The sequence below is a fragment of the Dendroctonus ponderosae genome, unplaced genomic scaffold, assembly GCF_020466585.1.
Source record: "Dendroctonus ponderosae isolate FM_Combo_2020 unplaced genomic scaffold, Dpon_F_20191213v2 Dpon_F_20191213_1, whole genome shotgun sequence".
Taxonomy (NCBI): Eukaryota; Metazoa; Arthropoda; class Insecta; order Coleoptera; family Curculionidae; genus Dendroctonus; species Dendroctonus ponderosae.
In genome coordinates, this window is record NW_026017110.1 from 35,123,820 (window position 1) to 35,136,555 (window position 12,736).

Genomic DNA, 12,736 nt, shown 5'->3' on the forward strand with positions numbered 1-12,736 from the left:
AAACTAGGGGTGGACAGTGAAGTGGTAAGTTCCAAATGTACGGCTCGATACACGGCGCAAGTAAATAAACATATCCATGCCTTCTCTCCAGGTTTAAGGTATAGCGGCCCCGCAAAATTCACTCCGGTCACCTCAAAAACTGCCGCATCTGGTACACGATCCATGGCGCTTTAGGGCATGCGGTGGCGTTTTAGCAGACAAATTCTTGGAGTTAAACCGGTTATAAACCACACACTGCTTTATCACGGATCTAATAGTTCGCCTTCCACTAAACAACCAAAATCTCTCTCGAAGGAGTGAAAGCAGACCCTGTGTCCCGACATGACATGACTTAACATGGGCTTCCATGATCATACTTTTCACTATAGCATGTTTGGATGGCAACACTACAGGAAAACGAAAGTCATCGCTATCTAACCTTGTAGATATTCTGGACTTGATACGTAGCAATCCTTTCTCATCATACGCAGGGGACAAACCAGTTTGTCTAGAGTCATTTAATCCAGTGAAACATTTCGTTTACACTAGTGTCAGGATTTGTACCTTTGCCGCGTTATACTCGTCCGCGTCGAGTTCACGACGCGGACTTTTTCACTGGTTGATCCCAGGTCAGGTTGTCCTTCCATAATTGTTGAAGCATCAGTTTCGGAATAAGCGTAGTGGGACTACCAAAACCAATTGGGTCAAAACCTTTCTGTGTCAAAGCGAGTATCTGTCGCTTAGTAACAGCGTTTATCTCCAAAGTAACGTTTTTCAGGAAACTGTAATTCAAAGTAAGATAATCTCCTTTGGGGTACCAATTCAGTCCCAGCACTGGACAAGTTTCTTCAAAATTACCAAAATTTATTCCTCCAGATCAAACCTCTTAGATCAAACAGTCCTTGTTTCAATATGGTTGTTGATTCCCGGATGAACTTTTCAACACCTTCTTCTGTGGATAAGCTAACCATACAATTATCCACATAAAAACTTTGTTTCAATTTCTCCACCGTCCCACGGGAATACAGCAGATTACCACTCGACTTAGCTGAACACCACAAATCTAAGCATTGGGACACATGATGATCCAAAGTGGCTCCAAGGCGAAAAGGACTGCTAGTCAACCCAAAAACTACTCTTCGATGCTTGTATACGACTTCGCGTCCTTGAGAGTCTAGCCATACAAATTTTAAGAAGTCACGATCTGCAGTATGTACACTTATTTGTAGGAACGCCTTACGAATATCAGCCACTACTCCAATCCCTTTCTCTCTGAATCGCAATAATATGGAAGGTATTTGCTCTATCAGATTGGGTCCCTTTCCAAGGCAGTGATTCAGAGCAGGTTTCTCTTTCTCATGAGCCGAAGCGTCAAAAACCGGCCTTATTTTTGTAGTCACACTGCTCTCTTTGATAACAGGCCTGTGGGGCAGATAGTGTCCTAGAAGATGATTAACTTTGTCTGGATTAATCTTCTCGATGATTCCCTCTGTTTCCCACTGCTTCAATTTTCGAATAACAGACTCCAATCTTTTATGTGCTACATTATAATTGCTGGAAAGTGGGGGATGGCCTTCCAGCCATGGTAACCTGAACTCGTAGCGCCCTTCTGAATTAATGTGGATTGTCTGATTAAAAAGTTCCCTGGCTGCAACGGCGGCGTCTTCTTTGCTACGTTTATCCGAGGGCTCTTTAATCCCAAGAGCTTCCAGTTCCCACAGTTGAGCAAGGGACGCGTTTTGCACCAACAAGTTTAACGTCGTCTTGAAACCTTCGCCATAAGTGTCCAGCCTAGTTGGGTCTCCATGGCAACCAATCCACAGCGTAATTGTTCTCGTCGCTCGGTGTATAACGTACCTGTTAGGGGCTGATGTTCTGCCCCTAACAGCAATTCAATTGGACCGGACGGTACAGCATCTGATACTTTGATACCCAAAATGTCTAACTCATTGGTCTAAACTGGTCCAAGGCTTCAAAAGTATGGGAAAAGAGACCTCTACAAACAGTATACCATTTGGTTCGTCCGACGTGGATGGTTCACCCTGCTTGTCATTTCCACCTTCCTGCTTAGTTGTTGCGGGTAGCTCAGAGCACATTAAAAAAACGTGAGAACGACTACATAACAAACATCTCATGCTTCCCCTACATTGTTTCGACTGGTGACCAATTTTCAGACAACGAAAACAGGCTCTCCGTTTAGCAACCACGTCTTTCCGTTGTTCCAAGATCATTCTTTGGGCTTTAAAACAGGCTTCGGACAAGTGAGTACCTGAACAAAACAAACAGCGACTAGTGCGACTACTCTCTGCATTAACAAGACCCAAAACCGTTGGTTCGTTATGAAGTCTGTCTTTTCCCCGTCTTTGTGCAGCATAGTCTCCTCCAGATGACCTTGTACCACCGGCTAAACCAAAACCTTCAGCTGCTAAACTAATGCGCTGCTCATTTTCCACCTCTTGTTTGAGGAAAAGCACAAGTTGCTTTAGACGAACTTCCAACGAAGAGTCAGTTGGGTTCTCACCACTAGCAGGGCTATTAAAAATAGCTGAACGTTGCCAGACCCTAAGTAAATCCCGGGGGAAACAAGATTCTATCAATGGATACAACATGACCGAACAAACATTTGTCAGTTGTTATCCCCAGTGTCTCCAAGGCTCGCAAATGAGTTTCAATTTGATCATACAGACTGCTTATCTCCAACTTTTGTTTAGAGGTTGTGTTGGTTAAAATCAACTTTAATAACTCCCTAACATATACCTCTATTTGAAGGTCCTCCCTGCCGAATCTACTTTGCATGCGTTCTATAATTTTATTATAGTTCTCACTCATGGCGGGATAGCTTTCAACAAGTTGTCGGGCACGACTTCCAGGTAAAGTTGCCTGAATTAAGTATTACATTTTATCATGGTTGTTTATAGTCTCATCTTGATGCACCTTTTTAAATTGAGCCCAAAAAGCCATCCAGCCTTTAATGCTACCGTCATAGTGTTAGAACTCAATTCAAGGAAGTCTAAATTTACGCATACCTGTGTGGTTATCTTCGAAACTGACGGTACTTCTTCCTTCAGCCCCTCTGTTGTCACTACTTCCAGTTAGGGCGCCTGATTCAAGAAGCTTGTTACATTTCAGCGGCAGTGTAGTGAATTTCTTGGTATAGACATCACAGCTTTCTATATCAGATTCAAGTTCGGCGGCTGTCGACGTTTCCAACAACAGGTCATATAGTTCACAGTCAATTTTGCTCAGAGAGTCGAATTTTGACTGTAACATTTCGAGGGAAACTTGTATAAAATCTTTGTCAGGATTTTCCGACTGTAACTCCACTTCTAGTTCGTTCGCGGTTCGTGTAAACGCACTCCGGTACGCGGTACGGCTTTTCTTTGTAACTTCAAGTCCCGTAGCCATGATAAACGTTTTGCAAACCCGATTGAAAATCACTCAAAGTTTCGAGGTTAAAACGACAAAGTTTGAAACCCGGTAAAAGTTTGCAAACCTCAACTACGCTGGTACGGATTTTCCACACACTCTTCAAATGTACACAGGTGTTTACCTGCTTATGCACAGACCGAAAAGATCCACTATTTTTTTCCAGAAAATGTCCTGTCACGGTCGCCAAATGTTGTGTCGTGCACCAAAAGAAACCTCAAAGGGCCGTCGACGGGTTCGTTAAATAAAACTACCGATATGTCTGTACATAAAAACTTTTTTCTGACAATGTCAAAATCTTACAGGTTTTTATTTTTAGGTTTTGTTATATTGGATTTGCTCTCTTTTCTCTCTCCATTCATCCGTCTCATATACTCGCATCTCTGACGGCCATCAAATAAGCAATAATCAAAGAATGTTAGGTATGCTAACATATGTAAGTAAATTCATCAAAAACTTTTCCGATCAAACCCAACCACTAACAGAACTCCCAAAAAAAAGGATATGGAGTTTATTTGGAGCCAGGTACATGAGAAGGCGTTTCAAAACTTAAAAGAAATATTAATAAATACACCCGTATTGCAATTTTTTGACCAGATTAAAAAGTTGTAATTTCAGTTGATGTTTCAAAGTCGGGAGTGGGAGCTTGTTTATTGCAAAACAATCTGCCATGTGCATATGCTTCAAAAGCTTTAACAGAAACACAAACAAGATACGCACAAATTGAAAAAGAACTTTACGCAATATACTTGGGTTTAAACAAGTTTTATCAATATGCGTATGGGCACAGGCATGTAGGTTGCCGTGGAGACAGATCATCAGCCTTTAATATCAATTTTCAAAAAAACTAAATAAATGTCCAGCGAGACTTCAGCGAATGATGCTGCAACAGCAAAAATTTGATATAGAATTAAGGTTTAAGCCGGGGAAAGATTTAATATTAGCGGCTGCCCTCTCTCGGGCATTGAGAGTCAAATATGTTTAGTAAGAATGGAATTAAATGGAATAAATTAACGACCCCATTCTTAAACAACCAAAAAATTTAATTATAAACCGTTGGCCTAATTCGTCGAAAAAACTAAATAATAACGTAAAACTATTTGCACCGTATAAATCTGACTTGACAATTGCTGACGGATTGATTTTTAAAGATAAATGCTTGGCAGTGCCTAAAGCGCTACAGCAAGAAATGCTAAACAGAATACATTATAGTCATTTAGGGATTAAAAAATGTATTAAATTGGCACAACAATCATTATTTTGGCCGGGTATAAATATCTCTATGCCATCAATGTCTTACTTATGCAAACTCTCAAATTAAAGACCTTATTATAACTCATGACATTCCTTCATTACAATGGAATAAAATTTCGTGTGACATTTTTGAACTGTGCAGTCGGAAATATCTCCTAATGGTAGATTATTATTCAAAGTATATTGATAGTGTGGACACAAATAATAATACATCAAGTCAGTCAGTCATTGAAATTTTAAAATCAGTTTTTTTAGACTGTCTCTGGAACAGTGAGTCTCTCTTTAGAATCTGAGGTTTTGCCGACGAAAGCAATCGTCGATAATTTGGTTGGGTTTTTTTTGCAGTACCGACAGGCCACACTAGCGCCACTTGGATTATAATTTTTACGCTTAGCAGCACAATATTTAGAAACGTCCCATGTTTCCACAGGAAAAGCACTTGATTTGCTTTGTTTCCTTTTGAGGAGTGCTGATTTGTTGATTAAAATTTGAGGGAACAATAGTCCATTAGAGGACAATAGAATATTTATATAATTTGCGATAAATGTAATCAAATTGCTTACCGCATAGCTTAAAAGAGTTAGTAAATATTTTTCTTAAAAAACACCTTTGGGCAGATTTTTATAAAAATGGTCCAACTCTACTTACGATTTCACGGTTTCTTCTGAATTATTACACTGTTTATTTAACGTCCGTAAAATTGAAAAAAATAACAAAAAAAATTCATTTTTACTATTGCTTTCTTGAGTTCTTCATTTAAATGTTCGTTTTTCTTTAATTATTTTATAACTCATCGACTTTGAAGCTCTTATTCGAACAATTAAAAGCGCAGATCTTTTCCTTAGTGCTTTTCCTGTTTCCTTTTCGTTCCTATATTTTGTAATATAACTTATTATACAGGGGTCAGCACTCGAAGTGCTACCATTTAAAAATGCTCGACCGTGCCATATTGTTTTGTCGATAGTTTAGGAGCAAATACTGCGCATGTTCAATTTCACTGCACTGACGGGCGACTTAACAGATGCATGATACCACAGATCACAGAGGTTATTCTGTGATCTGTGGTATCTGTGGTATACAAGGCAGAGACGAGTACTTGTCTGTAGTGTCCAAGGTGCGATTGTAAATATTGATGTATGTAAATTGCTTGTTCCAGAACGTCAAATTAATTTGAAGGCCTTCCGCTACGATCTATATGTGGTTTTGTTGACGATTTTAAGTTTGGAAAATTTAGGGAAAGAGCTGCAGCAAGCTTAAGTTTTAAACCTGCTTTTGGCAAGTTGCAAACCTTTATTCCTTGTAAGGAATAAACGGCACGGGGGCACATAGCTTGAGCCCAAACACAAATCTTGGGAACAAAGCGCGAATAGTAGTAAAAATAATATAATAATAAATAAATAGAATTCCTTATAAGTAGTAAAAAAGGTTGCAACTATGTCACGACAACAAACATTCGCCCATAACTTGCTTAAAATAATGTAGGATCTATTTTCTAATCTTGAATAATAAATGATGATGATATGAAACTTTATTTTCAATTTTACAGCGTTTCGTATCAGTATTGTAAACCGTAAACTTCACACCGTATTTTTATATTGCTGAACTCACTCTTAAAAGTTGCAAACAATCTAAAGTAAACTCTTCAACCAGTAATCAGCAGTTCGCCCGTCAAAACATTGAGCTTGAGCTTGCGCAGTGTAATCCGCATGGGTGGCGATTTACCCGCTCCTGATAATTTGGCCTCCAGAATGGACCAAATGGAAAAATCCATAGGGTTTAAGTCGCGGGAATATGTTGGCCATTGTTGTGCGAACATGAATCTGGGAACCTTTTCTTGTAAAAAATATTGGATTTCACGAGTTTTGTGGGATGGTGCCAAGTCTTGTTGAAACGTCCAATGGTTTCGACCGAATTGTCAACTTGCCCAAGGAAGCAAAGCATCGTTTAAAATCTTTTCACGGTAGATTTCTTGATTTATCTTTACGCCCTGTTCAATAAAAACGATTTGTGAGGGTCCTGTGGCAGTTACCGCGGCACAAACCATCACTGATGCAGGCCCTTGCTTTCGCAGAGCAATTCGTTGCCCTAAATTGTCCCTTAATTTGTGCTCTAATCAAATACGATCGTTTTGCTTGTTAACATATTGCTGAACTGTAAAAAAAATTTTATCAGAAAAGACAACAACAAATTTTGAATCTCGCCATTAACGTGCAAGAGTTTTAACACCTTTGCTCTTGAGAGGCGAACTGCCTTTTGTGCAGGTGTTAAATCTTGAACTTTTTGTATTTTGTAAATGCGCTTTGTCGCGGATTACGCTGGATTCTAGCCTTTACGTTTCGTACCATTTTTTGCGATGTTGCTGCTGTTGGATGTCCACCCCGTGGCGTTTTTTGATGCTACCGGTATCATTGTAACTGAGTGTAATAGTCCGATACACAAACTTTCGTTCAATAACAACGGCTCGTTGCGATTTTCCAGCCAAATTCAAAGCAATAACACTGTTGCGTTTAAGTTCCATTTCGATATTCGATTCGCTTTTTGAAACTGCGAGGTAAAACGGTATGCTTCCGTAGAATTGTAAACACCATAACTGTCAACGCTTGTCAAAAAATGATGGTGATGTCATTAGCTGTTTGGTTGCTACAGCAACGTAAAATTGGTATCACTTCAAGCGCCGACCCTTGTATATACTTACTTATTAGTGTTATAAGTTTTGTAAAAACATAAGCGATAACCTGTCAACTATGAATTTGATAAAATGTTTTTTAATACTGCTAATGTCTAAATGACTAGTAATATCGTGATTCTTGAAAATTGGTGCTAAAGCGGCTAACTGCATCAAGTGCTAAACCTTAAAAGTGTTACAATTAGCAATCTGGGTCAACTATACATACTTTACAATCATTTAATTGAAATTGAAATGTGTACCAGTTCTATCCCAATGTTAAATTGCACATAATTCATTGTCCTTTAGCAGCTGCTGCTTTAAATAGTCATCAGTCAGTGCAACAATATACTCATACTCAATCTGTCGTCAGAGAATTGCAATATAAACGTTATTAAGCTGATCAAATCATACTGAAAAGAATATAAAAATATAGTTATATTATGAACCTCTGGAATATTTTGTTCTGTGTTTCGAGGATCTTATACATATTTGCTTTGCCGCTTTCTAATATGGACACGGTAAGAAGTGATTTTCGTTATTATTTTGTAAATATAAACTGATTCAGGTTTAATCTGGATAACTTCAAGAATTAAAAGTACATGTTGGAATAATGCTCCCTGATTATATAATCTTAATCGCATAGTTTCTCATGCAGAAGCCGTTGAATGAGATTTTTTTTCTGCTTTTTCTCGTCAATTTTGCACCAGTCATCAATAATCACGGTTAAGGTAAGATTCAGAACTGAAACACGTGCACAAACGTTTACATAAATATTTTATGTAATGTATATAAAACGTTACCTATATTAATAATCATATCCATAAAACATTGAACTTGCTTAACGCACCATAGCAATACTAATTTAAAATTCCAACATTCCTGTTAAAGCAAACGTTAGTCTAGTAATTTCTAAATGTGTGACTAATAGGTAAAATTGAATTAAATTTTCTTTTGAATATAAAATGTATATCATATTTACACATTTAACATTACTAACACAAGTTGCAGTTGACTCGTTGGTACTTACGATATCATTATTTAATCCTACAAAAGTGTCAGTTGGTTTATGATAACTGTAATAAGAAAGAAATTGTGACACTCGATGTTATCTACCTCAATTGTTGCTTGTCGGGGATTATTTACCACCTTTAATTGTACCTTTGATTTAAGAAATGGCCCCAAATTTTGCGCAATCTCTTGTAATTGTGTTTTGGATTGGAAAAATGCTTTTGGTAAAGACCTAGAACCACAACATAAACTTCTGAGTCGCGTAACCAATCATCGATCGTTGTTGAAAAACATAAGTCTCTTATCCCATTTCAAAAGGGCATATTGTTGACAAAAAAAATCAATGGCAGAACTATATAACTATGTACATTCAACATACGTTCTTGAAATTTTTTTCTCATACATCAGAGGAATGGGTGGTGCTAATGATCATCCTAATCCACTGGATTTTTTGTATGGACTAAGATGGTTTCTACTCGGAAAAAATTATGTTGCTGTGTTTACATCAAATACCAATACTGAAGATACAACGAAACCTAGTTTCCTTAAGCCACTAGAGAAACAATCACATGAGGATATTGAAGGAGTTTGCTTGAATAATACTGTTCTTTCTAATTTAGCACCAAATATAATAAGGTCTGTGGAGTTGCTTGATGACAGTGGCAACCAGGAACAACGTATTTTAAAGGAGTGGGAATTTATTGATCCGCCATATACAGAAGTATAGATTTCCAAGACAGAAACTGAGAATAGTAGTGAAAATACTGATTTACTGAAATCTTTTAAACTAAAAGAAACATTACACAAAGAAGGTTTAAAATATATGGCCGGTTATGTCGCCCACAGATTTAGAAGTATGAATTAGGTGTGGAAACGAAAAATATTGAAATTGATAGAACATCCCAAAATTGGCTGAGTTTCATCTCAACAGGAAATCTTCTATGATAACATGTTGCAAGCTACTAAAGTATTCGAATCTAAAATTAATGTTATGCATGGAACGTTATTAGCCAAATATTTATTCAAAAAATTTGCCGATCGCACTATGAGCAAGCTAACTTTTGATATCATTATTCCTTATGAGGCACTTCTATGTTTGTCAAGAACACCAACTTATATTAGACTTATGTATGTCAGAATTAAAGCGTAGTCAGGTAGCCTGTTCACAGGACAATTCGTCAGGTATGTTTAAGATAAAAATCCATATAAGCATAAAGCCGCAACCCTTTACTTATCGAGCTACAATAAAAAAACATTTTGGACGCCCTGTAGCTCGATAAGTGCGGCCTTGCAGACTCATGCTTATATAAAGTTTTTATCTTAAAAATACCCGTTTTACTGTAGATGTTGTAGGCAATAAAAATATGTATTATTATTAAAATCAGCAATGTTCGAAACGCTCAAACCTGAAAAAATCAAGCTCAATTATTCTGTCGTCCCAAAAACATCATAAATCAATAAAATCATCCGCATTTGGCATGCAATACAATTATAAATTGCTCGATTCTGCAACACACGTGACGATGTGCGACAAAGACAGACAATATCTGCGCGTCGACATACCGTGTATAAGTGTATCGTGTTCAATCCTGTAAGTCGTTTAACCTTTCAGTGGTCGCGCCCTTAAATGTTAAAAATTTAGTCGCGCTGGGTCCTAGAGACCCTGTTTTGGAATGCCTTTATTTGGCACTCAAAGTGGACTGTATTTATTTTATAATTATAATGACGACCACTGGGTGTTTTTTACGATACTTTATTTGTGCCGTTTTATAATCGAGTCTCTATCAACAACTACTTTTATGTTTACAAACAACAACCGTTGCTACTGGTATCTCGAGCTTCAATTATTTAAATTCTATTCTCAATTATTTTAACAGCACTAACGATTAGCAATTCCTTAACAGACCATAATGGAAAAACCTTGAAAAATCTCGGGTAAACAGGCATTTTTTTGGGAAACTTGGTTAACTAAACTTGAAATATTTCAGGTACAAATACAAAATAAGCAAATATCAATTTATAACAAAAAGTCCTTAAAACATAGTTTTCAGTCCTTCCGTACCTTTTATTTACAATCACCACATAATGTATTACTATGGGATAGGCATAAAAACTTGAAACATTTCTCACAGTAATATCTTGTCTTGTTGTCCCTCCCGTGGCAGTCTTCGCACCTTTTTCTGGTGCCCACTGGTGGTTGAGCAGGATGATCCTGTGAAGTTCCATCAATCTCTTGGCGACGTCTTTTTACTTGCTGTGGTACATTAATGAGCATAGAACGAAGTTTTAAATGATCTGCTCTAAGCTCACGTGCTAAAATTTAAAAAAATTGGAAAACGTGATGATCTCCGGTTTACTCTTTTCGTGGGTGGTCAAATCTATGGCATCATCAAAACGCATACTTGAAAGTAGGATAACATTTCTGCTTTTTCGAGGAATATAAGATACTATTGTTCGATTTTTTTGAAACCCAAACCTGCTAGAATAAGCCGGACGGAATTTCGTATTTACAAATTCCAGTGGTAGTACCAGTTATCCATCGTTATATTCATACCAGAGTTTGAAATAGGCTTAATTAGTATTTCTACTATACTGCCAGGATCGTTAGGTTGTTGAAAAGATCCTTTAGGTTGTTTGCCTACGTACACTTCCATGTTCATTCTATAAAACATTTTTGCGTTTACTAATGCAAAAAATTTGATTCCGTATTTATTTGGCTTTGACGGAATATACTGTCTGAATCCACAATTTCCCCTAAATCCTTCTAATTTTCCGTCAATTGTTGCATAGGCAGACATATTATAATACTGCTGACAGTTTCTAACAAATGAGTCAAAAATTGATCGTATTGGTGCTAGTTTGTCAGTTTTAGTTCGCTCCGCTCTCGTTCTTTTATCGTCTGTGCGTATTGTCCGTAGAAAGAATCTAAACCTTTGCAAAGACATTGTAAGCCAAAATATTGCTACACCTGTTCCTTGTCAATTCCAGAGTTCTTCTGTAGTCAGCCGACTACCTTTTAGGCAACCGGCAAGGTATAATAGTCCCATAAGTGCTTTTATTTATGCTAAATTGGTGCGGTTTACATCTCTTGGATGACTAAACTTACGTGAAATAGTATCAATATATTTGTTGGTATTTTCTACTATTGAAATTAACATCTCGTCAGTGAAAAAAGGTTACAGCACTGCAAAGGAGACTTTGCGGATGTTGCAACTCCTTTTACACCGGGTAAATGTACTAATAAATTACTTTTTCGGGTCCTTACTCGCTGTGAAGGAGGATGCTTGTTCCACATTTTTACACCATCTTTAGCAAGAAATTGAAGCCCGATAGATATTTCTGATTCGCTGTTCTGCTTTCTGCTCGCTTTCAGGTTCTTCTTCCTTGACTTCCACATTGTCAACTATATCTTTATCTTCATCATCATCAGCAGGCTCCTCGTCAGTTTCCATTTCATTCGAAAGATTCAAAAGCCGTTGCTGCTCTTTTCCATAACTCATCTTGCAACTAAGTTAAACAATTCTAGTGAATAAAAGCTATGGTAGTTGATAGAAAACAACAACTGAAATTGAAACAGATATTGAAAGCTGAAAATTTTACAACGGTCGCGCCGGGTCTGATCATAAAATTTTACACACAACCCTGAACCAAAGCGATCAAACAATTAACTGAATACTTATTTAATTTTTGCACCGGATTCTGACAAGCGTCTTCGTATACGGCACTTCTTGTCACTTCTATCGATTGCGGCGATTCGAATCAATCAAATAAACCACCGGTTTGTTATTATCGAACGTATCTTTGACAAGTTCTACAAATTAGTTAAGACGATTTAAGGTTAGGTGATTTTGTTTATTGTTTGATGATAATTATTTTATAAATTGTCGAGATAAACTACCGCTAGTCCGCCAATCATTTTTTTTTCATTCTCTCGTGACTTTCGAACCCTATATAAGCTCTAGATAAAAATGACAAACAAGTAGTAACGTACAGAAATGTATAAGTAAACTTTATACGCTCTTGGCTAGTAATTTATAATTTTTTAAGTGGGATTGTTTAAATTTGTTGGAAAAAGAATAATAGCATTGTCTTTATATTAGCACAAAGAAAGACACTGATCATGAGTATTTTTAAATTGATAATAAATTACTAATAATTTACAAATGATTTATTCTGATCAGCTTAAATAGGTATCAGATTTTGGATTCATAGTATTTAAATGAACAACTTAAACCATTAAATAATTATTCAGTAAATAAATCTTTTAAAAAGTTTGGCTTATTGTATATTTGACAGTATACTGAATATCCTTACATACATCGATACATTTATATGGATGGCTTTCAAATTAGTAAATAGATTGCATAGATTTATTTATCGGTAAGATTTATAATAATAAAT

At 36.9% G+C, this 12,736-nt stretch overlaps 1 long non-coding RNA gene across 1 annotated transcript in view; it reads left to right on the forward strand.

Annotated features, from left to right (window-relative positions):
* Positions 1–7,477: 7,477 nt before the first annotated feature.
* The window catches only part of LOC125502463, a 7,808-nt gene continuing 2,549 nt past the window's right edge, over positions 7,478–12,736 (forward strand). The window contains exon 1 of the long non-coding RNA XR_007280218.1: positions 7,478–7,845. This is a non-coding gene — a long non-coding RNA (uncharacterized LOC125502463). The remainder of the gene's footprint in view (positions 7,846–12,736) is intronic.